Below are 26,213 nucleotides of genomic sequence, written 5' to 3'. Positions count from 1 at the left end.
CCCCGCGTGTGGTGTCTGTGCCCCCAGCCCCGCGTGTGGTGTCTGTGCCCCCAGTTAATTAATTGCTTCACCCAATATAGCAGGGTCATTTAAACATTGATAATTTTGTGCGGCCCCCGAAGGTTGGTAGAAATTTCCAAATGGCCCCCGACAGAAAAAAGGTTCCCCACCCCTGGTTTAGTGGAACGATTCAATAAAACCCTGAAAACCATGCTCAAAAGGGTGATTTCCAGAGACGGGAAAGACTGGGACATGATGCTTCCCTATTTGATGTTTGCCATACGAGAGGTGCCACAGGCATCCACGGGGTTTTCGCCTTTTGAGTTGTTATACGGGCGACATCCCCGGGGATTGTTGGACCTGGCAAAAGAAACATGGGAGCAAGAGCCCACCCCCCATAAAAGTGTGATTGAACACATTTTAGGAATGCAGAACCGCATAAGCGCGGTCATGCCAATTGTGAAGGAGCATTTACAGGAGGCTCAGGCCGCGCAAAGCGGCCGCTACAATAGACAAGCCACCGTGCGGACCTTTAAACCCGGGGATCGGGTGTTGGTATTGATCCCCACGGCAGAGAGTAAATTCCTGGCTCAGTGGCAAGGCCCCTACGAGATAAAGGAAAGAGTCGGGGTGGTCAATTATAAGGTATTGCAGCCCGGTAGGCGGAAACCTGAACAAATATACCATGTCAACCTATTAAAACCTTGGCAGGAACGGGAAAGCCTGATGGTTGATTTTCCCCCATCTCCCTCCTCTTCGGGTCGTTCAAACCCGGTTCCAGCAACCTCCGGAGAGGACGAACCGGAAGTAAGGATTGGAGAAGCCCTCACCAAGCAACAGAGGCGAGAGGCCAGACGGCTGGTTCAGCAGAACTTCTCAGAGTTGCCGGGTAGGACCAGTCTGATACGACATGACATTGTCACCGAGCCTCACCTGAAGGTACGCCTGAAGTCATACCGGGTGCCGGAGGCTCGAAGACAAGCCATATCAGAGGAAGTGAAGACAATGCTACGCCTGGGGGTCATCGAAAAATCCCGGAGTGAATGGGCTAGTCCCATTGTCCTAATACCAAAACCCGATGGCTCCTTAAGGTTCTGCAATGACTTTAGAAGATTGAACGAAATATCCAAGTTCGATCTCTACCCCATGCCCCGGGTGGATGAGCTGATTGATAGGCTGGGACAGGCGCGATATTTCACCACGCTCGACCTGATCAAGGGGTACTGGCAGGTGCCACTGACGGAGTCCGCCGAGGAGAAAAACGCTTTTGTTATGCCGGAGGGTCTCTTCCACTATGTTGTCTTGCCTTTTGGGTTACATGGCGCTCCGGCCACGTTCCAGAGGTTGATGGACTTGGTGCTGGAACCCCACCAGGCGTATGCCTCAGCGTACCTTGATGACATCATTATTTACAGTTCTGAGTGGCAGACCCACTTGGAACAGGTACAAGCAGTGGTGAACGCGCTCCGAACAGCCGGATTGACAGCCAATCCCAAGAAATGTGCGTTGGGACTCACGGAAGCCCGCTACTTGGGCTACGTAATAGGCCAAGGAGTGATTAAGCCCCAAATTAACAAGGTTGAGGCGATCCAGAAGTGGCCTAGACCCCTGACCACGAAGCAGGTTAGGGCCTTCCTGGGTATCGTGGGGTACTACAGGAGGTTTGTAAAGGATTTTGCGGGACTATCAGCCCCCTTGACGGACCTTCTCAAAGGCAAGAAGTCCGTCATGGTGCGCTGGACTTCGCAGGCCGAGGACTCCTTCCGGGCCCTGAAAGGGGTCCTGTGCGGACAGCCCGTTCTTGTAAACCCTGATTTCCGGAAGGCGTTCATAGTACAGACTGATGCCTCTGAGGTCGGCCTGGGGGCAGTGCTGTCTCAGGTGGTTCAGGGGGAGGAACACCCCGTCACCTTCCTAAGTAGGAAGCTCACCCCTCCCGAGCGGAATTATAGCGTAGTGGAGAAGGAGTGCCTGGCGATCAAGTGGGCCTTGGAGTCCCTACGCTATTACCTGCTGGGACGGCAGTTTCGCTTGGTGACTGATCACTCTCCGCTGGTCTGGATGAGGTCCGCCAAGGAACGGAATGCCCGGGTTACCCGGTGGTTCCTTTCTCTGCAGAACTTCCGGTTTACGGTTGAACACCGGGCCGGTAGGTTGCAGGGCAACACCGATGCCTTGTCCCGCGGCCCGTGTTTGATGGCAGGAGTTCCACCCCGCTCGCTTGAACTGAGGGGGGGGGTATGTGAGACTGTGACCGGGATTATCTATGACGGCCGGTACGTCTCGCCCCGGTTGTGCTCACTCCATGATAGAAAGTAACTCCACTCCGGGGTTAATGCTGTTTCCCTACAGGGTTAAAAGGAAACAGGAAGATGGGCGTGGGGTGTCCGGGTGTGAGGGAGTGAACACAACTCCCTGAGTTCTCTGCCGGAGAGGCACATGTGTACTGTTGTGGACTTTTGTTTGGATATTAAACCGTGTGCTGTGACCCTTGGTGCCTGGATCCCGTGTCTTCTGCTGCGCAGCCGACCACGCTACCTCACAGGGGGTACAGGATAATGACACTGGGGGTATGGGATAATGACACAGATACTGGGGGTACGGGATAATGACACTGGGGGTACAGGATAATTACTCTGATTCTTGGCTCTTTCCCTCAGCACCCAGCTTTTCTATGTTATGATAGCCAGCTTGTCCTCAGTACCCAGCTTTCCCATGAACAAATCAAATCTTTATTTTTATATAGCGCTAACATATTCTGCAGTGCTTCAGGAAATGGGAAAGCTGTGAGCTGGGGAGTGGTGGACAAGACGGATATCAGAAAATAGGAAAGCTGGGTGATGAGTAAGAGAGCGCCTTTCTTTCAGCCCAGCACCCAGCTTTCCCAATCCCATCCCATGCTCTGATTGCTGCTATCCCTCTTTCCCTAATCCCTACTGATATATGGTTACTGTGTGGACTTCACTCATGTCACACAGCAGGGACTGGAGAACACACCCTGTACCCCCAAATCACACACACCCTGCACCCCCAAATCACACACCCAGCACCCCCAAATCACACACACCCTGCACCCCCCAAATCACACACACCCTGCACCCCCAAGATCTCACACACACACACATACACAGCACCCCCCAAATCTCACACACACCCAGCACCCCCCAAATCACACACACCCTGCACGCCCCAAATCACACCCAGCACCCTCATGCCCTGCATATCTGAGACAGACTGGCTGTACCCCAAATTACCCCTCTCTCAAACACACTGAAACCCCATGTACCACACAGCCTGTATCACTTAACACCCCTCTGTCACAGTCTGTCCCCTCATATGCATCTCACCCTGCACACCCCCTCCCCCCAAGCACCCCTCATCTCTCATTACCTCACTACTAAGTGAAAAAAATGCATATATATATACATATATATGTGAGAATCGGGTTTTAGCCGCGCTAAGAAGCCACTGGTGTCAGGATGTAGTTTATATTAAAAATCTCTTTCTTTATTACAGCACCAACGCGTTTCAGAGACATAAGCCGTCTCCTTCTTCAGGGAAAAAGAGAATCTCTTTTTCCCTGAAGAAGGAGACGGCTTATGTCTCTGAAACGCGTTGGATGCTGTAATAAAGAAAGAGATTTTTAATATAAACTACATCCTGACACCAGTGGCTTCTTAGCGCGGCTAAAACCCGATTCTCACATATATATGTATATATATATGCATTTTTTTCACTAAGTCTTCACGGGGCTGCTGCTGGAACCACGCGGACACTCAAATGCTTTACAAGGGGTTGTGACTGGCACAACCGCTCCAGGTGAGTGTATCTCTCTACATCCTTACACGGTTAATACCGGGTAAAACCCTATTTGCGCCTTTTTTCCCCCCTTTTCAGCAGTACCTCACTACTAAAGTAGATGAGAAACTGTGGAAAGAAAAGCGCAATAGGGTCTTACCCCAAAAAGGGGAGGAAGATATGTAATAAAAACACACTCACCTATAATGGTTGTGCCAGTCACAACCACTATACAGGCATATATAAGATCCAGGTCCAGGCAGCAGTCCCAAAGTTGGCTGATAACAGAGAGTGATAGAAGAAGGGTCTTAATTCCGCGCCAAGGACTCAATGGATCCAGGAAGAGATTAATGCTTCTTTAATAACATGCACAAGTCTACGCGTTTCTGGAGACACAGCTCCCTTCATCAGGACATTGGCAAGAGAACATCAAATCTTAATGATGATTTGATGTTCTCTTGCCAATGTCCTGATGAAGGGAGCTGTGTCTCCAGAAACGCGTAGACTTGTGCATGTTATTAAAGAAGCATTAATCTCTTCCTGGATCCATTGAGTCCTTGGCGCGGAATTAAGACCCTTCTTCTATCACTCTCTGTTATTACCTCACTTCTGACGGGCACATCTCCATCAGCAGTCCCTGCCCGCCTCCTCCCACACGGTCACATGGGCATGAGTCATCGCAGGTCCTAGCTGCTAAAGCACTGCATTTTCTTCTTCTTGGAAGGAGCTTTCTGTTCTGCCCCTGCCGCGCTGCAGCTCATGAGCTCCAGGTCAGGACCGTCCCTTTTGCCCCCCTGTAGCTCCAGCAGCCTGCAGAGCCCCCACGCCGGGTGTATTAAAATGACCGTCGGGACGTGTATATAGCAGTCAGAATATGACATAATCTGACTGCTAGATGCAGTATCGTCACCTGTGCCGGCGGCCCGACGGTCATTTTAATACACCCGGCGGCGGGGGCCCCTGCAGGTGGGTGGAGACAGCTTAGATTGAAGACAGGGTCGAGGCCTACCGGGGGTTTCCCCGCTACCCAGGCACGCAAGACCGACGCTGCACCAGCCTATCTCCTCTTCAGCTTTAGACTCCTGCAATTAAAAGACCGTTGGTCACATGACGTGATGTCAAAAAGGTCCTTAAGCAGTCTTATAATTGGTATATAAACACTGGACCCCTAGGAAAATGGGAGCCCTGTAAAGTTGTCCAGTTTGCTCTCCCTTTCCCCTAATACCAGTCCTGCATGCCAGCCTGTCTTCTGTTCAGGTTAGACTCCTGCATTTAAGAGACCTTTGGTTACGTCAAGTCACATGACTTTGAAGTCATAAAAAGGTCCTTAAACAATCAACCTTAGAATACAACTGATGAGAACCCTAATAGACTGGGATTCCTGAGAAATTGTGCAGTTTGACTCCTCCCAACACTGGCCCTAACTGTAACTAGGGCTTATTTTTGGAGTAGGGCTTTTATTTCAAGCATTCTCCAAAAATCCCATAAAATGATCCTAGGTCTTACTTTAGGTGTAGGTCGTCTTTTTGGGGAAACAGAGTATTCGTGAACCCTCTGGAGATCTTTGAGTTGACATCATAACAAAACAGAGAAGGGACTAAAAACAAACAGCAGAAGAAGCAGAAGCAAAGAAAATACAGCTGAAAAAACCCAGAGCAGAAAGCCTAAAAATGTAACCACAAAATTAGTGCAGAAAGTACATGAGTAGATATCTCTTACAGGATAGAGCTGGAGGAAACACATCCTGAGGAACATCGGGATCTTCTTGTTTACAGTCCTGTGGGAGAAGAGGACGAGGACATCTCTCTGGTGTTGTCCTCTTACTGGATAGAACTGGAGGAAACACATTCAGGGACTGAATTCATTCCTTACATACAGATAATTATAGGCCGTGTGTATTTAGTCCTGTCTATTACCTGGTGATGTGAGGGGCTGGGGAACCTCCATCATGACGTCCTTGTACAGATCTTTGTGTCCTTCTAAATACTCCCACTCCTCCATGGAGAAATAGACGGTGACGTCCTGACACCTTATAGGAACCTGACACATACAATGATACCGTCACCCCCGATCCCTTCATAGCGTTACTGTATAATGTCCCAGCATTCCCAGCAGTGTCACCTCTCCAGTCAGCAGCTCAATCATCTTGTAGGTGAGTTCTAGGATCTTCTGGTCATTGATGTCCTCATGTATCGGGGGGTGAGGTGGAGGCCCCGTGATTGGGCTCAGGGGTCTTCCCCATCCCTCAGACACAGGGGCCTGACAGCGCTCACTAGAGGTCTTCTTCACTACTGTGTAATCCTGGTTATGGAGAGACACAGTAATAAATCTCACTCCAGACATTTCCAGAGTCCTCACCTCTCCAGTTCTGTCCATCTGTTATTCCCATAGATAAGAATGATGTAATGTGACGTCATCAGAATCTCTCACCTCTCCAGTAAGCCGGAAGAGGATCTCTAGGGTGAGGTGTAATATCCTCTCCGCCATCTTGTCCCTGTCCATATCCATCCTTGATGGAAAATGTTCTTAAAACAGAATAAAATCACTGAGAGGATCCGATATTATAAGGACCTGAATGGGAAGGAGATGAACCCATATGTAAAATTAATGGAGGTAAGATATCATTTGGGTAGAAAAAAAAATTTCAATATGAAACGTGCTATGTAAGTAATGAAACCAACCGATAAAAGTAGCACATTATTTTTATAGCAATATAATTACAATGAAAGGTGATCAGTTACCCATATTGCATCCAGAATGGTATCAATGAAAATGTCGGCTCATCAAGAAAAAAACAAGTTACAAGTTTACAAAAGTGATTTTTATTCACCACTGGAGATGAGCGAACCTGAAGTTGCGATACAAAATCAGAACCCCCCAGAAAACAATAGTCATGTTCGGAGTTTGGATGCTTTACGTATATAAACCACTCTCGCGAGGATCGCGGTGCTTGGGTACGCTCGGTGCTCAGCCCGGTGTGAGCCGCTTGCAGCGTTTGATCGGCTCACACTGGGAGTAACAACAACGTGATTGGATGTAGTGTGCACAAACAAAAAGAAATAAATGGAAAAAATCCACAATCTGCCGGAAGTGATGGTTTATGGCTGCATGTGGGTGGAGAAGTGAACTGCCCAATTAATGACTCCAAATAAAGTTCAGGTCAAGTCCAAGTCCAGAACCGATCTTTACAAAAGTTCAGCTGGATCAGGAGAAGCCGAACGTCCACGGGTCCACTCATCTCTAGTCACCACTAAATAATAAAATATAAAAGTCTGATATTGCCGTAATCACACTGACCTGGAGAATCACGCTGACCGCTCACTTTCAGCACACAATGAATGTAGTAAAAACAATGGTGGAATTATTTTTTTTTCACTATTTCACCGTACTTTGAATTTTTACTTAATTTCCAGTACATTTTATGGTAAAATGAAAAACTATGAGTCATCTTCAAAAAAAAAATTTCATACAGCAATGTGGATTGAAAAATAAAAGGACAATTGCTCCCGGAATAAGAGAAGGAGAATACGAAAGAGCAAAAACTAAACATTTCTGAGTTTTTCAGTTAAGAACAGGGCAATGCAATTAGGATTCAAGGTATTCTTGTTTCTAACGGACGCAGAGGGGCCCGGCGTTGATTCATATGGGGCCTGTGCCATTTCCTTCTGTTGTTTATTTTATGAATAAAAGAAAATGTTCACATGGCTCCTGTTCAGCCCCCGTGGACTACTGACCTGGCCTCTGCATCGGGGTCCTGCAAATCGGTTTCCCCATCTCAAGACTCTAATGATACGGCACAGTGAGAGCGCTTGTACGGAAATCAGATCACGGAGACAAGTGTGACCGTAGCGGGGTCCCTCTTATACGAGGGTCACAGAGCTCCACACATGGCGTACGGATCTGTGCACTCTGTGACGCGCACAATTTACCACCCATTTCTTGTATGAAGGCAGCAAAATAGTGAAAATTAACCCAACTACAAAATGTGCCCACATTATATTTCACTCCTAAACTTGAAAAATTATGTAAATAAAAAAGTTTAGATATTCCTAACTGGTTTCGGAGCTCATAGGCTTTACACGTCCCGGCCATCTGACTCCTACTCTGCAGTGATGTTCTACAATCTCATTACATAGCAGTGCATCTATACGCAAACATGTAGCAACGGAGAGTAAATCCGGCCATCTCTACATAAGGCAGAGATGGTTTATTACTGCCTCTGCCTTCTCTGTCACTGTATACACAGCTCTGCGGTGCAATGCAGCTGGAACGGTGAGGGACCTGACACCGACACAGATCTCTGTGTGAGAGCTCATCCACCATTGGTACTTGCCAACTGTAATTGTTTGAGGTCTGGTCTGGGGGGGGTGTCTGCTTTCTTCTGAGGGTGTCCGCTTTCTTTGGGGGCTGAGAAGAGATCCAGCTTCTGAATTGTACTTAAAAAAATTTTCAATTCTTTATTAATTTAAAAAAAATGGACATACATCAAGATATAATGAAATGGGGCCAGAAAGACATGGGAAACAGCAACACGTTTCAAACATGGTCTGTGTTCTTTGTCAATCCCAATGGAAACATTTACCCATATGGTATATAATAAGTCCACTCCAGCCAATCAGGTATGGAGTGGACTTAATCAGTAGAAACACACGTTATCAACACAAGCAAAGGAAAAAAGAAAAAAGGAAAACATACAATCAACATATAAGTAAAAAATTGTATGTATATACAAATATAAAAAAATACATACAAACGTATAACAGCATTAACAAATTCTAATAATGAAACATAACATCGCGCCTCAGATTAAAACCATTAGGTGATTTTGTTTTTAAATGGCAAATCCAAGCATAAAAAGAAGCCCAGCCAGACTCCAGACCTTAATCCCATAGAAAACTTATGGAGGAGCTGAAGCTCTGAGTTCCCAAGCGACAGTCTCAAAATCTTAATGATTTAGAGATGATCTATAAACAGGAGTGGAGCAAAATTCCCCTGACATATGCACAAATCTCATCATCAACTAGAAAAATGTCTGATTGCTGAGCTGCCAACAAGGGAACGGCAACCAAGTATTAAGTCTTGTTTCTCAGAGGGATCAAATACTTATTTCTCTCTGCAAAATGTAAATAAATGTATAGAATTTATACAATGTGATTTTCTGGATTTTATTTTGGATTTTCTATCTCTCACTGTTAAAATTAAGTGACCCTTAAAATTATCGACTGTTCATGTCTTTGTCAGAGGGAAACTTACACAATCAGCAAGGGATCCAATACTTATTCCCTTCCCTGTAAATTATTCACATCCGGGCTCCGCACTGCACTGGATATTATTGTTGGGATTTTTTATTTTTGTTGATAAAAACCTGTAAAAAAAAAAACAGGAAAAACCCAAATAAGAAACCGACTTCAGCCTCGTCATAAAAGAAAAGACAATAACATGAGAACGAAGGAGAGGACATAATAGAGCCCCTGCACCTACCTCCACCTGCAGAGCCGCACACTAGATATATAATACCCTGCACCTACCTCCACCTGCAGAGCCGCACACTAGATATATAATACCCTGCACCTACCTCCACCTGCAGAGCCGCACACTAGATATATAATACCCTGCACCTACCTCCACCTGCAGAGCCGCACACTAGATATATAATACCCTGCACCTACCTCCTCCTGCAGAGCCGCACACTAGATATATAATACCCTGCACCTACCTCCACCTGCAGAGCCGCACACTAGATATATAATACCCTGCACCTACCTCCACCTGCAGAGCCGCACACTAGATATATAATACCCTGCACCTACCTCCACCTGCAGATCCGCACACTAGATATATAATACCCTGCACCTACCTCCACCTGCAGAGCCGCACACTAGATATATAATACCCTGCACCTACCTCCACCTGCAGAGCCGCACACTAGATATATAATACCCTGCACCTACCTCCACCTGCAGAGCCGCACACTAGATATATAATACCCTGCACCTACCTCCACCTGCAGAGCCGCACACTAGATATATAATACCCTGCACCTACCTCCACCTGCAGAGCCGCACACTAGATATATAATACCCTGCACCTACCTCCACCTGCAGAGCCGCACACTAGATATATAATACCCTGCACCTACCTCCACCTGCAGATCCGCACACTAGATATATAATACCCTGCACCTACCTCCACCTGCAGAGCCGCACACTAGATATATAATACCCTGCACCTACCTCCACCTGCAGAGCCGCACACTAGATATATAATACCCTGCACCTACCTCCACCTGCAGAGCCGCACACTAGATATATAATACCCTGCACCTACCTCCACCTGCAGAGCCGCACACTAGATATATAATACCCTGCACCTACCTCCACCTGCAGAGCCGCACACTAGATATATAATAACCTGCACCTACCTCCTCCTGCAGAGCCGCACACTAGATATATAATACCCTGCACCTACCTCCACCTGCAGAGCCGCACACTAGATATATAATACCCTGCACCTACCTCCACCTGCAGAGCCGCACACTAGATATATAATACCCTGCACCTACAGAGCCGCACACTAGATATATAATAACCTGCACCTACCTCCACCTGCAGAGCCGCACACTAGATATATAATACCCTGCACCTACCTCCACCTGCAGAGCCGCACACTAGATATATAATACCCTGCACCTACCTCCACCTGCAGAGCCGCACACTAGATATATAATACCCTGCACCTACCTCCACCTGCAGAGCCGCACACTAGATATATAATACCCTGCACCTACCTCCTCCTGCAGAGCCGCACACTAGATATATAATACCCTGCACCTACCTCCACCTGCAGAGCCGCACACTAGATATATAATACCCTGCACCTACCTCCTCCTGCAGAGCCGCACACTAGATATATAATACCCTGCACCTACCTCCACCTGCAGAGCCGCACACTAGATATATAATACCCTGCACCTACCTCCTCCTGCAGAGCCGCACACTAGATATATAATACCCTGCACCTACCTCCACCTGCAGAGCCGCACACTAGAGATATAATACCCTGCACCTACCTCCACCTGCAGAGCCGCACACTAGATATATAATACCCTGCACCTACCTCCACCTGCAGAGCCGCACACTAGATATATAATACCCTGCACCTACCTCCACCTGCAGAGCCGCACACTAGAGATATAATACCCTGCACCTACCTCCACCTGCAGAGCCGCACACTAGATATATAATACCCTGCACCTACCTCCTCCTGCAGAGCCGCACACTAGATATATAATACCCTGCACCTACCTCCACCTGCAGAGCCGCACACTAGATATATAATACCCTGCACCTACCTCCTCCTGCAGAGCCGCACACTAGATATATAATACCCTGCACCTACCTCCACCTGCAGAGCCGCACACTAGATATATAATACCCTGCACCTACCTCCTCCTGCAGAGCCGCACACTAGCTATATGGCTGCTCTGTGCTTCCAGGACCTGTGATGATGTCACATGGAGGGGAGGAGTCAGGGTCACATGGTCAGCTCCTCAGTGTATGCAGGACTCTGCTGTGCTGGGTGTCATGGTGCTGGGTGAGGGGAAGTTTATGTCAGGGGCTTATAAAGTGCGGCACAGAAATCCACAAACAGAAACGTAGCAGAGGTCTGGGGAGACCAGGACAAGTAGTTGAGATACTGGAGACCTCAGACAGTCACTCCTTTGTGATGTGTTGGCGTCTTTACTGTAGTGACTTCAGTTGTTGCTTGTTTGTATTTCTTTCTACCTTAAGTTTTGTATTAAGCATGTGCAATGCAGCTCAATGGGGTTCACATCAGGTGATTGACTCGGCCATTGCAGAATATTCCACTTCTTTGCCTTAAAAAACCTCCTGTGTTGCTTTTGCAGTATATTTTGGGTCATTGTCCATCTGTTCTGTGAATCGCCATCCGATCAACTTAGCTGCAAATGGTTGAACCTGAGCAGAAAGCCTCAGACTCGCTCTGTGCACTTCAGAATTCATCCGCCTCCTTCTGTCTTCAGTCACATCATCAATAAACACTAGTGACCCAGGGCCATTGTTAGCCCTGCATGCCCGGCCATCACACTGCCTCCACCATGTGTTACAGTGGATATGGTGTGCTTTGGATCATGAGCCATTCCAAGCCTCCTCCATACTTGCTTCTTCCCATCATTCTGGTACAGATTGATCTTAGTCTCATCTGTCCATAGAACTTTTCCAGAACTGAGGCAGCTCCTTTAGATGATTTTTGAAAAAGTCCAAGCTGGCCTTTCTATTTTTAAGGCTGATTAATGGTTTGCTCCCTTTAGTGAACCCTTTGTATTTGCACTCATGACGTCTTCTCTTTATGGTACTCTTATGTAACACCCCTTTAGGCCTAAGCCACACGGCGTGAAAAGCGGTGCGAGTGGAGTGCGATAAAACATCGCATTCCACTCGGACCAATTTTAGCCTGTGTGTCAGCGCACATGAGCGATTATTTTCTCAGCCCTAATCGGACCGAGAATACAATCGCAGCATGCTACGATTGTAATGCGAGGCTCTATTCTCTCGCACCCATTCAGGTATCCCACAAGTGCAGAGCAAGAATCGTAATAGCCGGCTACAGAGGAGGAGAGAGGGAGAGAAATCCCTCCCCTCTGCAGCTCCTGCCCGCCCCTCCTCAGCGTTTGGCAGACCCCTGCAGCTGAGGTCCGCTCACACGGTCGGACCTCATTTGCAGGACACACGCATGACACTCGGTTTTGCTGTGCTGCCAGCGCGAGCCGAATGTCATGAGAGAGGATCACAGTAGATCCCCGTGTGGCCCCAGCCTTAATCTGCTGCTGGGGCAGGGTGTTCGGTAGTTCTCACCTTGATATGACGCAGTGCCTCCACTCGAATCTTGCTAGGAACTCTAGGGAAATGCAGAAAGGTCTTTGTATTCTGCTAGGGGTCGACTCGGGAAACCTCTGCCCACGCTCCGTACACACTAACAATAACTGATGTTAGAAATCTTAACAGGTTTATTTACAGGACGATGAAAACTGGCAATTGCAGGGGAAAAGCAAATAAAAGTGAACAACAGGTAATGTTATACAGTATTCTACAAAAATTAAGGAGGGGCTCTTTGCAATAGACCTGAAGGTTAGGGGTAATGCTTCCTCTTTAACCTACACCACACACTCTGCTGACTAATTACTATCTACCAACTAACAGCTGCAGCCTCACAAATGACACAGTCCCAAATTGGGGCCCCAGTTGCCGCGGTTGTTGGCGCGCTTGCTGTACGTTGGTGCACTTAAAGTAATGAAGGCAGTATTTCACCAGGGCTGGTCCTATACAAACTCCCAGTTAGTGCAATCAAAAGTCCTCTTTAGCAAGGCCTTCTAATTTGCTCCAGCACAGTTCTCAAACACAACAGTGCCTCTTTAACCATGATGGAGACAGAATTGGAGGAATTGGAAAAATCTATTAAAAATAACTGCTCAGTTGAGCGGATTACCAGGATGGAAACGGAGATTGAGCAAGGCCTTTCTAAGTTAGAAATGGAAATTAGTGGCCTAAAATTAAAGAAATATAATAGGGACCTGTCAGATTACACCAATACGACGGTCTACAGGTGGCACTCTAGATCACGTCTGGGCTATCGAGCCAAGACTTTGTCTTATGGCCAACCAGCTTCTATGTCTTCATTGGTTTCTGTTGGCGGTTTGTCCTCCGGGATGTCAAGTGGAGTATGTGAGTCTGAACAAAGCGTGGGGGCCCGTGTTAAGTCTATCCGGAATAAGCAAACATCAGCTAAATCGAATGACAAACACGGCAAAAATAAACTACAGGTGATTAACCTTTCCACGCACCCTCTCTGATGCCCAGTTGGACATGCTGTCCAGGGGCCTAACATTTTCACCAACTAATCATTTCGACTTTTTTTCAGCATTAAAGGTGTACATTTATTCGCACGCAAGATAGTTTTCAAAAAAACTTAATCATAAACGAGACAATAGTGGTTTGGATAGCCCGGCCGAGAGGGAGGCGTTACAGACCCTTGAGGATCTTCTGCTTGAACAGTCCAGTGTCTCTACAGGTGTGTTCCCAAAATCGCTACTGCCCAGATCTACTAGATTTCCCCCATTGTCCCTTTGTCCTGCCGTTGAGGTCTTCACTAGATTAGTGGTGGATAAGTTTAAACAAATCACGGTTAAGAGACAAGGTGATAACCTAACTCATAAACAAAGATCTGCTCTTTCTGAACTGAGCAATTATAATGACATTGTTATTAAACCAGCTGACAAGGGGGGCAATATAGTGATCTGGGCAGTGGAGAATTACGAGAAAGAAGCTTTACAGCAGTTTCGTGATAAGGACACCAACATGAGGCTGCCATCTAACCCCTTGTAAAATATATACGTTATTCCCAAATAACAATCTTTATTAAGATATAAAAATCACACCAGTAGTGTATAATACAAGAAATTTGACCGTCAGGTCACATATATACATAGTACAATATCATTTGAAGGATAGGCATAGATATTCAACAGGGATAAGGTTCACATATAAGGGATGAAGTCGGAGCTCAGGACTTAACTTTGAAACCATATTTCGGTTTATTCAGGCAGCGCCACATAGTAAGGGAATGTAGGAGGTTTGCTGTCCATGAAAGTCCAGGTAAGTATATGCTGATGCTCTCCAAGTGTCCCCTTATTTTTTAATAATAGCAGGAGTGAGCCATCAAATTCATGGTAGAATTACAACAGTCTCCACTCGACGCGTTTCCCCACATAATAAACATGTGGTTCATATGGAGCGCAAAGAGGTATGATATTAGATATGCAGATCCATGGCGCCAGTCAAACAGGATCCATAGCCAGACAGACAATGCTGGAAAGATAATGCTGCCATAGTCCAGAGAGGCGTCATGCCATCTAACCCCTTGCAGCGGTTTTCTATTGACCTTCTGGGGATCCTGGAGGCGGCGTGTGAGAGCGGCATTATTGATAAAAAATGATGGAGGGGCTCTCCACTAAATATCCAAAGGTGCCTACATTCTACCTATTACCTAAGATCCATAAAGATGCCCTTAATCCCCCGGGGCATCCTATTATGTCCAGCATAGACGGCTTGTGTGATCCAATTTGTAAAATTATTGATTATCATCTAAAATCTCTAGTAGAAACCTTGCCCTCTTATGTCCGTGACACGATGGACATCCTCAGGAGGATTAACGGCATCTTTATGGATCAGGATATGTTGATTGTAACAGCTGATGTGGAGAGCCTTTACACATGCATATCACATTCTGATGGTCTGAAGGCGGTCCGCCATTTTCTTGAGATGGGCAGTCGTGATGTCAAATTGAACCTCTTCATCCTTGAGCTTCTCCGCTTTGCACTTACGCACAATTTTTTTATTTTTAAAGATCTATTTTATCTGCAGCAGCATGGCACTGCCATGGGGGCGGCCTGTGCCCCTTCGTATGCCAACCTCTTCCTTGGCATGTGGGAGAGGTTGGTTTTTGGCGATGGAGGCATCAGTGCCAGCTCCCATGTGCAGTGCTGGCTCAGATATATTGATGATGTATTATTTTTTTGGCAGGGCAAGGTGGAGCAGCTTGATGCATTTATGGGTCAATTGAATGCTAATAATCTTAATATAAAACTGACATATAAAAATAGCAGCAGGTGCATTGACTTTTTGGACATCAACATCGAGGTGGATCCTTTGTTATTCATACAAACTAGTATGTATTGGAAATCCACCTCAGTCAATGCCCTGCTGCATGCATCCTCAGCCCATACCTTTGCCACCATACGCGCCATCCCGACCGGCCAATTCTTAAGGATTAGGCGGATCTGCTCCTCTGACCAGTCATTTGAAAAACAGGCCGCAGAACTCAAACGCCGTTTCCAGGATCGTGGATACAGCAATCACTGCATTAAGAAGGGGTATTTACGTGCCAAAAGAACTCCACGGACACAATTCCTTCAATATAATTGTAAACAACAACAACCACATATTGACCCTCCTATTCGCTTTATAGGAACCTTTAACAACCAATGGCAGACGATGCGGGGCATCCTTGATAAACACTGGCCTGTTCTACGCACAGATCCAATTTTGGCAGACATACTCCCTTCAGGTTCCCTTATGACAGCTCGCCGTGCTAAGAATCTCCGTGACATCCTGGTAAGGAGTCATTATATTCCTCCGCTTTCCAATTAGTTTGGCACTCGCGGCCCGACACAGGAATGTTTTCCCTGTGGGCGGTGTGTCGCATGTCCTAATATCCTCCGCGCCACGATTTTCTCATCATCGGACGACACACGGACAATGAATATACAACATCATATCACATGTGCTACCACGCATGTGATTTACTATGCTACCTGTCCATATTCTCTGGTATATGTTGGTCTCACATCACGCGAATTGCGGGTGCGTACCAGAGAGCATGTACCGGATATCCGTGCTGCCTCCGATGTGATCGATGTCACTCTCCTGAAGACACTTCCTCGACATTTCAGGAGATTTCATGGATGTGATCAATCCGGCCTCAAGGTACGGGGTATTGATGTTGTTCATGGAGGCTCCAGGGGTGGTGACCTCAAGAAACGTTTAGCCCAAGTCGAGGCTCGTTGGATCACCATCCTTGGGACTTTAACACCTGGAGGCCTGAACGAAAACATCAGTTTTGTGTCTTTTTATAGGGTTTATCTGAGCTTTTCCAAGCATAATGTTCGTCTTATATCACTTGGTCATTTTTAATATACCATAATTGTTTTAATTTTGTTTTTATTACTCTACCGCTTATCAATTAATTCGTCTGTGGCGAATCTATTTCCCAGTGGTCTTCTTTTATGTATACTTATTCCTCTCTTGTTTATTTCTTTTTATTAGAACCGTCTTTGATGCAATACTAAATTTGTTTTCTGATCTTTGGACGTACCATATAAGATCCTGTTTTCCTATCACCCTACAAGTTTGTGCCGGCATCACTGAACATCAAGGATATCTTCTGAATGGACGTTCCTGCTATTCTACGATCTTAATACCACACATTGATATACTCCTGACATATGTGTGTATTTGTTGTCATATTATTATTGTGTTTGGTACAACAAACGGTTATCTTGGAAACGTATGTATATATATATATATATATATATATATATATATATATATATAGTGATCTATTTTTCTATTGGCCTTTTACTATATTTATATTTGAAGTATTTATACTCTATGACCAATGGTATACTTTTAACGTGACATATGATCTAATGATCAGCTGTTCTTTCTAAGCCTTTCTATCCTTAATATATATCTCATTCCCCCTACTTTACAAGTTTAGTCTGCTGAAGCAGCATTAATGTTTACTATGTTTGGTATTTTTGTACCTCTATGTTTATACAAATGTTCTTAGTCTGCTGGCAGTTCGTCGCAGGGGCTATTGTTTTGCCCCGCTCGTAATGTGCACCTGGGGCGGTGCATTTGTGTCTTGCAATGTGTTTTGCTGATAATAGGATGTATTAATTTACATCACTTACTACACACCCCTTTTCATGCCCGTCTCAATCGGAGATAGGCCCGGAAGTTGCTGTGTTGATGCGTCTCCGGCGCTATAGTCGCCTCCTCTGTGATTGGTTGGGGGCGGGATTTCTGGAGCTATGTCCACTATGCGTGGTTTCACGCCCTGACATGCTTGATGTTGGGTTGGCTCACGTGGTTGCCGGGGTTACGCGTCCTCGGCACGTGTGCCTTCCTGACTCAGCCTGAGGGCTGGATACTCCAGCAGTGTGGGACACTTCCAGACCATTGCCGCTAAATTATTCCCGTTTTATATAACTGTCCCCTTACCTTAGCGGTGCACTGTGCTACTAGTATTATTATGCCTTGCTGTGATTGCGGTTAGCAAGGTGTGTGCTTTTTTTATAATCTGTGTCCTATAAGTGATCACTAAGTGACTTATGATCTTATGTACCTGCCCTGGTGGGGACGTGAATCGGATGTGATAGATTTATGTTTTGTTATGATATGTTGGCAGAAGAACATGCTGATCTATACTAACTAATATATGTTTTCTATAAACTTGTCCTCAATCTGGGATTGGCTGGGTGGTCACTGTGGAGACGTACCTCTTACGTTTTACGTGTCTGCTTTGTGACTGGCTGGAGGCGTGACTCCTGGAAGTATATCCACCATGTGTTGTGTTACGCCCTGTTATGTCTAATGCCGGGTTGGATCGCGTGATTGCCGAGGTTACGCGTCTTCGGCACCACGTGTTCCTTCCTGACTTGGCTGGAGGGCGGGACATCTGGGTAATGTGAGATACTCCCCGGTTCACCTTACACTAGATGTTTCACGTCTCTTGAACATTTGTTTTTCATTATCAGTAGCGTACCATGCTACCAGTGCTGCCACGTCAGATTGCGATTACTATTAACAATCTTTGTGATCTTCTTATAATCCGCCTTTTTCAGTGATCATCATGTGACCTGTCTTAGGTTTCCGCCCACTATCTAGGTGATGCCCTATCACCTGCTTGATGGGCCTTATTGTTCTCTCCATCACATATCCCTCGGCTGAGGGATTGTTACACCTGACGGCAATGATAATTAACAGAGGCTATTTATACCTACTGGGTTTATACTGCCATTAGGGTCTTCCTCCTTCAGAAAGCAACAATACCTGTGTGAAACACGCGTCGGTGGTGATCCTAACTCTTCTGGGTATGTGTACATAGGTGTTACTATGCCTCAGGGTCCCCTGTTTTATTACCTGAACCACAGTTTTTCTAGGTAATTATTTTAACCTGTATTTGTATACATACTTACCACGATTCCTGGATGGCTATGTGCACACGCACTTTACTATTTTAATGTCATGATCTCATCCAGGTTTACCCTGTTATCACGTGGTATACTTCAGGTTAATCTAGTTTAACATCTACACTAGTACTCTGTACTTGGGCCCCTGATTTGTTCCATGCATCCTTGTATTTAATTGGTGTCTATTGATACTAGGGCTAAACTCTCCTTGCATGATGATTATCCTCCCATGATTCTGATTCTCGAACTCGAGGGTCAGAATCCTCTAACCAAATCTTATGCATGAGTGAATGGGTTATGTTTTATACATACCTGGTGACATTGTGGTTTCCCCTGTTACTGTCACCTCATTGTAGGACCTTCTACTCCCAACCTCACAGTTGTTAGTAATTCTATTAAATCATGCAATGGAGTCTGGTCCATGTCATTAAGTGTCTTGCTTACATTATATCTAGTCCCGTCATTTAGACTTTCCCACCTCTTCCACGGCTACTTCAGACAGACAGGAAACTTTTACATTAACCAATTGAATATAAACCTTGTACCCCTTGTGATGTTTTAATTTTCTGGTAGCAATTTTAAGTGTGATTTTGTGCTGTCTTGCGTGTTATCTCCATTAATAAAATTCTTGTATTTGCATATATACTCGTATTTCTCTTTTGTTTACACTTCTCATACTGTAGAACTACAAGTCACAGCAATGTCCTACTCACTTCTGTCTGCAGCAGGTCTGTTTTCTCAGACTATTCCACACTGGAGCTTCTGGATTCAATGGCTTGCAGAGAGAAGTGGGTACAGCAGGCAAAATCCTTCTTCGGCGTGGTAAACCTGGAGGACAGCAGCTCCTACTAATAGTGCATCCTCTAGCTTCAGAACTCAGTCTCTCATCACACAGAGTGGCAGCTTCACCCCTCCAAGATGGCTCAACTTCCTTCCACTCCCTCCCCCAGATTTGCATGGCACCTTGGGAGTTGTAGTATTCTGCAGTTCAACCAAAGAAGCAACATCTGTAGAGGTGAAATTGGTGGAATTCTATAGATCGCTCCCAAAGCAGGTGCCACACTTAGATACTGAAACGTCTACTTTCTTGAGAATGTTTTTTCACTTGGGTGGATGTTGTGTAGGACTTTTCCTTCACTAAGGAAAGGATTCTGTGATCACCCATCACTATTGTCTTCCTTGGACATCCAGACCTCTTTGAGTTCCCATGCTCTCGAGTGCGTTCATTTGTTATACCAAATTTCTGATTTGGCCACCCCTAACATTACTACTAGCTCTCAATTTTTATCCTAATGATGTTCTCCTCCTTTGACCGCATGTTGTGCGTTTACAACAACAGCTTCCAAATGCAAATGTCACATCTGGAATCAGCTCCAGACCTTTTATCTGCTTAATTTATAATGAATTCATGAGGGAATATCCTACGCAGCCCATTAAAGAGCTTTTAAGATAATTGTCCAGTTACTTTTGGTCTCTTTTTAAAGAGACCGCTACATGTTTATGGGCTGTAATTCCTAAGCCCTGGCTCCAATTAGTATGTTAATACCCTCAAATTAAAGCTGAGAATCAGCACTTAAAAACGCATATCGATTACATAACTGTATATTGAAAATGTTTTGGTAAACAGGTAACAGAGAGAAATTGTAGAATGGGGCTTTGCAAACCGCGCCAAAGATCACTGATGAAATCTTGGATTAATGTAAACTTTTTATTCTTGTACAGGTCTACGCGTTTCAGGAGACTGCTCCCTTCCTCAGGACCAAACAGGCATAAGTTACATCAAATCTGTAGAAGTGTATGTCTGCCATAGGTGTATATATGTCTGGCAGACATACACTTCTACAGATTTGATGTAACTTATGCCTGTTTGGTCCTGAGGAAGGGAGCAGAGTCTCCTGAAACGTGTAGACCTGTGCAATAATAAAAAGTTTACATTAATCCAAGATTTCATCAGTGATCTTTGGCGCGGTTTACAAAGCCCCATTCTACAATTTCTCTCTGTTATCAGCTACCTGGGGTACTGCTGCCTTTGATCCGGATTTATGCTGTTACAGGAGTTGTGCCTTTCACAACCATCTTTGGTGAGTAGGATCCTCTCCTTTATCACCCCCTGTCTGTCAGGGTAAGACCCTATTGCGCTTTTTTGTCTGCAGGTTCTTTTTATCTTGGTAAACAGGTAAAATGACAAAAGGAGCTGTGCTGTCACGCCCCCGTCCCACCCAAACTTTGCCAATTTTAAAGTGAAAATGCCAAAAGCCGCCAAAATTTGGCACCACTTTGAATTGATCCAAAATTTTTGAGACTTTTCAGAGTTTTTGTGACAATTTTTTGGCATAAAAGCTTTGATAAATTGGGATCAGAGCATCTTACAACTTCCACATATCTAGGATGCATAGTGTGATTCAATTCTCCCCTCATTATTTTAGTGTGAAATGTCTACAGCTCTGCCTCAACTCCAGAGGTTCTGAGGCAAAATTATCACATCTAGACAATAGAGAAAGACAGGCAGGAAGAATATACATTTACAAGCATTTATTGACAAAACAAGCTTTGAAATGCAATTATATACAATGTGATATACTTAAGGGGTGCTTCACACATAGCGAGATCGCTACCGAAATCGCTGCTACGGCACGGTTTTGGTGACGCAACAGTGACCTCATTAGCGATCTCGCTGTGTGTGACACTGAGCAGCGATCTGGCCCCTGCTGCGAGATCGCTGCTTGTTACACACAGCCCTGGTTCGTTTTCTTCAAAGGCGCTCTCCCGCTGTGACGCACAGATCGCTGTGTGTGACAACGAGAGAGCGACAAATGAAGCGAGCAGGGAGCAGGAGCCGGCATCTGGCAGCTGCGGTAAGCTGTAACCAGGGTAAACATCGGGTAACCAAGGTGGTTACTCGATATTTACCTTAGTTACCAGCCTCCGCAGCTCTCACCCTGCCTGTGCTGCTGGCTCCGGCTCTCTGCACATGTAGCTGCTGTACACATCGGGTTAATTAACCCGATGTGTACTGTAGCTAGGAGAGCAGGGAGCAAGCGCTAAGCAGTGTGCGCGGCTCCCTGCTCTCTGCACATGTAGCTGCACTACACATCGGGTAATTAACCCGATGTGTACTGTAGCTAGGAGAGCAAGGAGCCAGCGCTCAGTGTGCGCGGCTCCCTGCTCTCTGCACATGTTGCAGCACAGCGACGCGTGTCGTTATGATCGCTGCTTCGTCTGCGGTGTTTGACAGCTAAGCAGCAATCATAACAGCGACTTACAAGGTCGCTGTTACGTCACAGAAAATGGTGACGTAACAGCGACGTCGTTGTCGCTGTCGCTTAGTGTGAACCCAGCCTAAGGCTATGTGCGCACGTTGCGTACTAGCCTGCCGAAATTTCTGCAGCGATCTGAAGAGCACATGTGCGCTTTAGATTGCTGCAGAAATGTCCGTAGTGAGCGCCGATTCCATGCGCTCTGCCTGCAGCTCCTGCCATAGACAGAGCAGGAGCTGCCGGCAAAGCGCAGGAAAGAAGTGACATGTCACTTCTTTTTGCGCAGCGCTTCGGCAGTAGCCGAAGCGCTGCGCACTGAGACGCCACGTGCGCACGGCCCCTGCACAATCTCCATAGACTGTGCAGGGGACGCAGGACGCATGCAGTTACGCTGCGCTGCAAAGCGCAGCGTAACTGCATGAATTTACGCAACGTGCGCACATAGCCTAAGAGTTCCCATCTCCAATCTGGGGCTGCGCTTTTTAGTAAATAAAGCAGTGGGCAACCTGAGATTAGTGAATTATCTAAATATAATCCAGTATCAAAACCTCCCAAATGTTCCTAAAGGCTCTCAAAATACCCAACTTACTTGCAAAGTGGAGCCTGAATTTCCATTTTGTGGGATCTCAGTGTGCAGAGCGGGATCCCACAAATCTCTGCAGCTGCTCTAAGCACGATACATTGCTCTCTCAACTAATCCAGCGCGGTCATATACTTGTTTAAAGGAAAGGTGTCGCAGTTTTTTATTTTTGTATTAATAATAGTGATTATGAAAACAAGTATTTTTAATACAAAATTAAAATCACTGCTTATTTAGTTTTTATTTAATTCTAATTTTACTGAAGGCACTGGGCGCTGCCATCTTGGATTTGGTGTTTGTAACGACAGATACCTCCTTTATGGCAGCCCCCTGTGCATAGACTCTGATAGTCGGGCTCCGACCCCATTTAGTAACATTAGAGAAGGCATCTGCTGTGAAATGCACGCACCCCCTGGGCTATCCAGATCACAGCAGAGGGAGTAGATCAGCACCATCATTGTGGCGCACACAGCGTATGATGTTTGCTCCACTTTACCCCTGTCAACCACCGGGATGTATGAGTACGGGGCGCCTCCTCTCCCCCCGCTGTTACCGATTCCAATGACACCCCCTCCCCCCGCTCTACCCAGCCCCGCTCTCCTCCCCCTCCGCCGCTGCCGGCAAGCATTCAGCAGAGCTGTGTGTGTTTGTGTGCGTGTGCATGCAGAGCATGTGAGTACCTACGCCCCTCCCCCCACCACCGCAGATGCTACTGTCTCCAATGTTCCAATGATACCCCCCACTCTCCTTGCCCCTCCCCCGCAGCTGCTGCTACCATCTTCATTGAAACCCCTCGCTACCCCCCCATACCGTGTATCTAATCCTCTCTTGTGTGATACTGTCTGCAGAGCTGTGCATCTAATCCTCTCCTGTGTGATACTGTCTGCTGAGCTGTGTATCTAATCCTATCCTGTATGATACGTGTTTGGTGAGCCGTGTATCTAATCCTCTCCTGTGTGATACCGTCTGCTGAGCTGTGTATCTAATCCTATCCGGTGTGATACTGTCTGGTAAGCTGGGTATCTAATCCTGTCCTGTGTGATACTATCTGCTGAGCCATGTATCTAATCCTATCCTGTGTGGACCAGTCTGCTGAGCTGTGTATCTAATCCTATTCTGTGTGATACTGTCTGCTGAGCCGTGTATCTAATCCTCTCCTATGTGATACTGTCTGCTGAGCTGTGTATCTAATCCTCTCCTGTGTGATACTGTTTGCTGAGCCGTGTATCTAATCTTGTCCTGTGTGGTACCGTCTGCTGAGCTGTGTATCTAATCATATCCTGTGTGATACTGCCTGCTGAGCCGTGTATCTAATCCTATCCTGTGTGATAAGTGTTCGGTGAGCCATGTATCTAATCCTGTCCTGTGTGGAACAGTCTGCTGAGCTGTGTATTTAATCCTATCCTGTGTGATACTGTCTGCTGAGCTGTGTATCTAATCCTTTCCTGTGTGATACTGTCTCCTGAGCTGAGTATCTAATCCTATCCTGTGTGATACTGTCTGCTGAGCTGTGTATCTAATCCTCTCCTGTGTGATACTGCCTCCTGAGCTGAGTATGTAATCCGCTCCTGTGTGATACTGTCTGCTGAGCGGTGTATCTAATCTTATCCTGTGTGATACTGTCTGCTGAGGTGTGTATCTAATCCTATCCTGTGTGATACGTGTTCGGTGAGACGTGTATCTAATCCTATCCTGTGTGATACTGTCTGCTGAGCTGTGTATCTAATCTTATCCTGTGTGATACTGTCTGCTGAGGTGTGTATCTAATCCTATCCTATGTGATACGTGTTCGGTGAGACGTGTATCTAATCCTATCCTGTGTGATACTGTCTGCTGAGCTGTGTATCTAATCCTATCCTGAGTGATACTGCCTCCTGAGCTGAGTATCTAATCCTATCCTGTGTGATACTGCCTCCTGAGCTGAGTATCTAATCCTCTCCTGTGTAATACTGTCTCCTGAGCTGTGTATCTAATCCTATCCTGTGTGATACGTGTTCGGCGAGCCGTGTATCTAATCCTGTCCTGTGTGGAACCGTCTGCTGAGCTGTGTATTTAATCCTATCCTGTGTGATACTGTCTGCTGAGCTGTGTATCTAATCCTTTCCTGTGTGATACTGCCTCTTGAGCTAAGTATCTAATCCTCTCCTATGTAATACTGTATACTGAGCTGTGTATCTAATCCTGTCCTGTGTGATACGTGTTTGGTGCGTCGTGTATCTTATCCTCTCCTGTGTAATACTGTCTGCTGAGCTGTGTATCTAATCCTATCCTGTGTGATACTGTATGCTGAGCTGTGTATCTAATCCTATCCTGTGTGATACTGTCTGCTGAGTGTGTATCTAATCCTATCCTGTGTAATACTGTCTGCTGAGCTGTGTATCTAATCCTATCCTGTGTGGTACTGTCTGCTAAGCTGTGTATCTAATCCTCTCCTGTGTGATACTGCCTCCTGAGCTGAGTATCTAATCCTCTCCCGTATAATACTGTCTGCTGAGTTGTGTATCTAATCCTATCCTGTGTGATACGTGTTCGGTGAGATGTGTATCTAATCCTGTCCAGTGTGGAACTGTCTGCTGAGCTGTGTATCTAATCCTCTCCTGTGTGATACTGCCTCCTGAGCTGAGTATCTAATCCGCTCCTGTGTGATACTGTCTGCTGTGCTGTGTATCTAATCTTATCCTGTGTGATACTGTCTGCTGAGGTGTGTATCTAATCTTCTCCTGTGTGATACTGCCTCCTGAGCTGAGTATCTAATCCTCTCCTGTGTAATACTGTCTGCTGAGCTGTGTATCTAATCCTGTCCTGCGTGGAACTGTCTGCTGAGCTGTGTATCTAATCCGCTCCTGTGTGATACTGTCTGCTGTGCTGTGTATCTAATCCTCTCCTGTGTGATACTGCCTCCTGAGCTGAGTATCTAATCCTATCCCGTGTGATACTGCCTCCTGAGCTGAGTATCTAATCCTCTCCTGTGTTATATTGTCTCCTGAGCAATGTATCTAATCCTATCCTGTGTGATACGTGTTCGGTGAGCCGTGTATCTAATCCTGTCCTGTGTGGAACCGTCTGCTGAGCTGTGTATCTAATCCTTTCCTGTGTGATACTGCCTCCTGAGCTGAGTATCTAATCCTCTCCTATGTAATACTGTATGCTGAGCTGTGTATCTAATCCTCTCCTGTGTAATACTGTCTGCTGAGCTGTGTATCTAATCCTATCCTGTGTGATACTGTCTGCTGAGCTGTGTATCTAATCCTATCCTGTGTGATACTGTCTGCTGAGCTGTGTATCTAATCCTATCCTGTGTGATACTGTCTGCTGAACTGTGTATCTAATCCTCTCCTGTGTGATACTGCCTCCTGAGCTGAGTATCTAATCCGCTCCTGTGTGATACTGTCTGCTGAGTGTGTATCTAATCCTCTCCTGTGTGATACTGCCTCCTGAGCTGAGTATCTAATCCTCTCCCGTATAATACTGTCTGCTGAGTTGTGTATCTAATCCTATCCTGTGTGATACGTGTTCGGTGAGACGTGTACCTAATCCTGTCCTGTGTGGAACTGTCTGCTGAGCTGTGTATTTAATCCTATCCTGTGTGATACTGCCTCCTGAGCTGAGTATCTAATCCTATCCTGTGTGATACTGCCTCCTGAGCTGAGTATCTAATCCTCTCCTGTGTTATACTGTCTGCTGAGCTGCGTATCTAATCCTCTCCTGTGTAATACTGTCTCCTGAGCTGTGTATCTAATCCTATCCT

At 46.0% G+C, this 26,213-nt stretch overlaps 1 pseudogene; it reads right to left on the bottom strand.

Annotated features, from left to right (window-relative positions):
* LOC142313104 (uncharacterized) overlaps positions 1–26,213 on the bottom strand; it is a 63,286-nt pseudogene that overhangs the window by 13,189 nt on the left and 23,884 nt on the right.

This window comes from Anomaloglossus baeobatrachus, chromosome 5 (assembly GCF_048569485.1).
Source record: "Anomaloglossus baeobatrachus isolate aAnoBae1 chromosome 5, aAnoBae1.hap1, whole genome shotgun sequence".
NCBI classification, from domain to species: domain Eukaryota; kingdom Metazoa; phylum Chordata; class Amphibia; order Anura; family Aromobatidae; genus Anomaloglossus; species Anomaloglossus baeobatrachus.
This window is presented reverse-complemented; position numbering and strand designations above follow the sequence as displayed.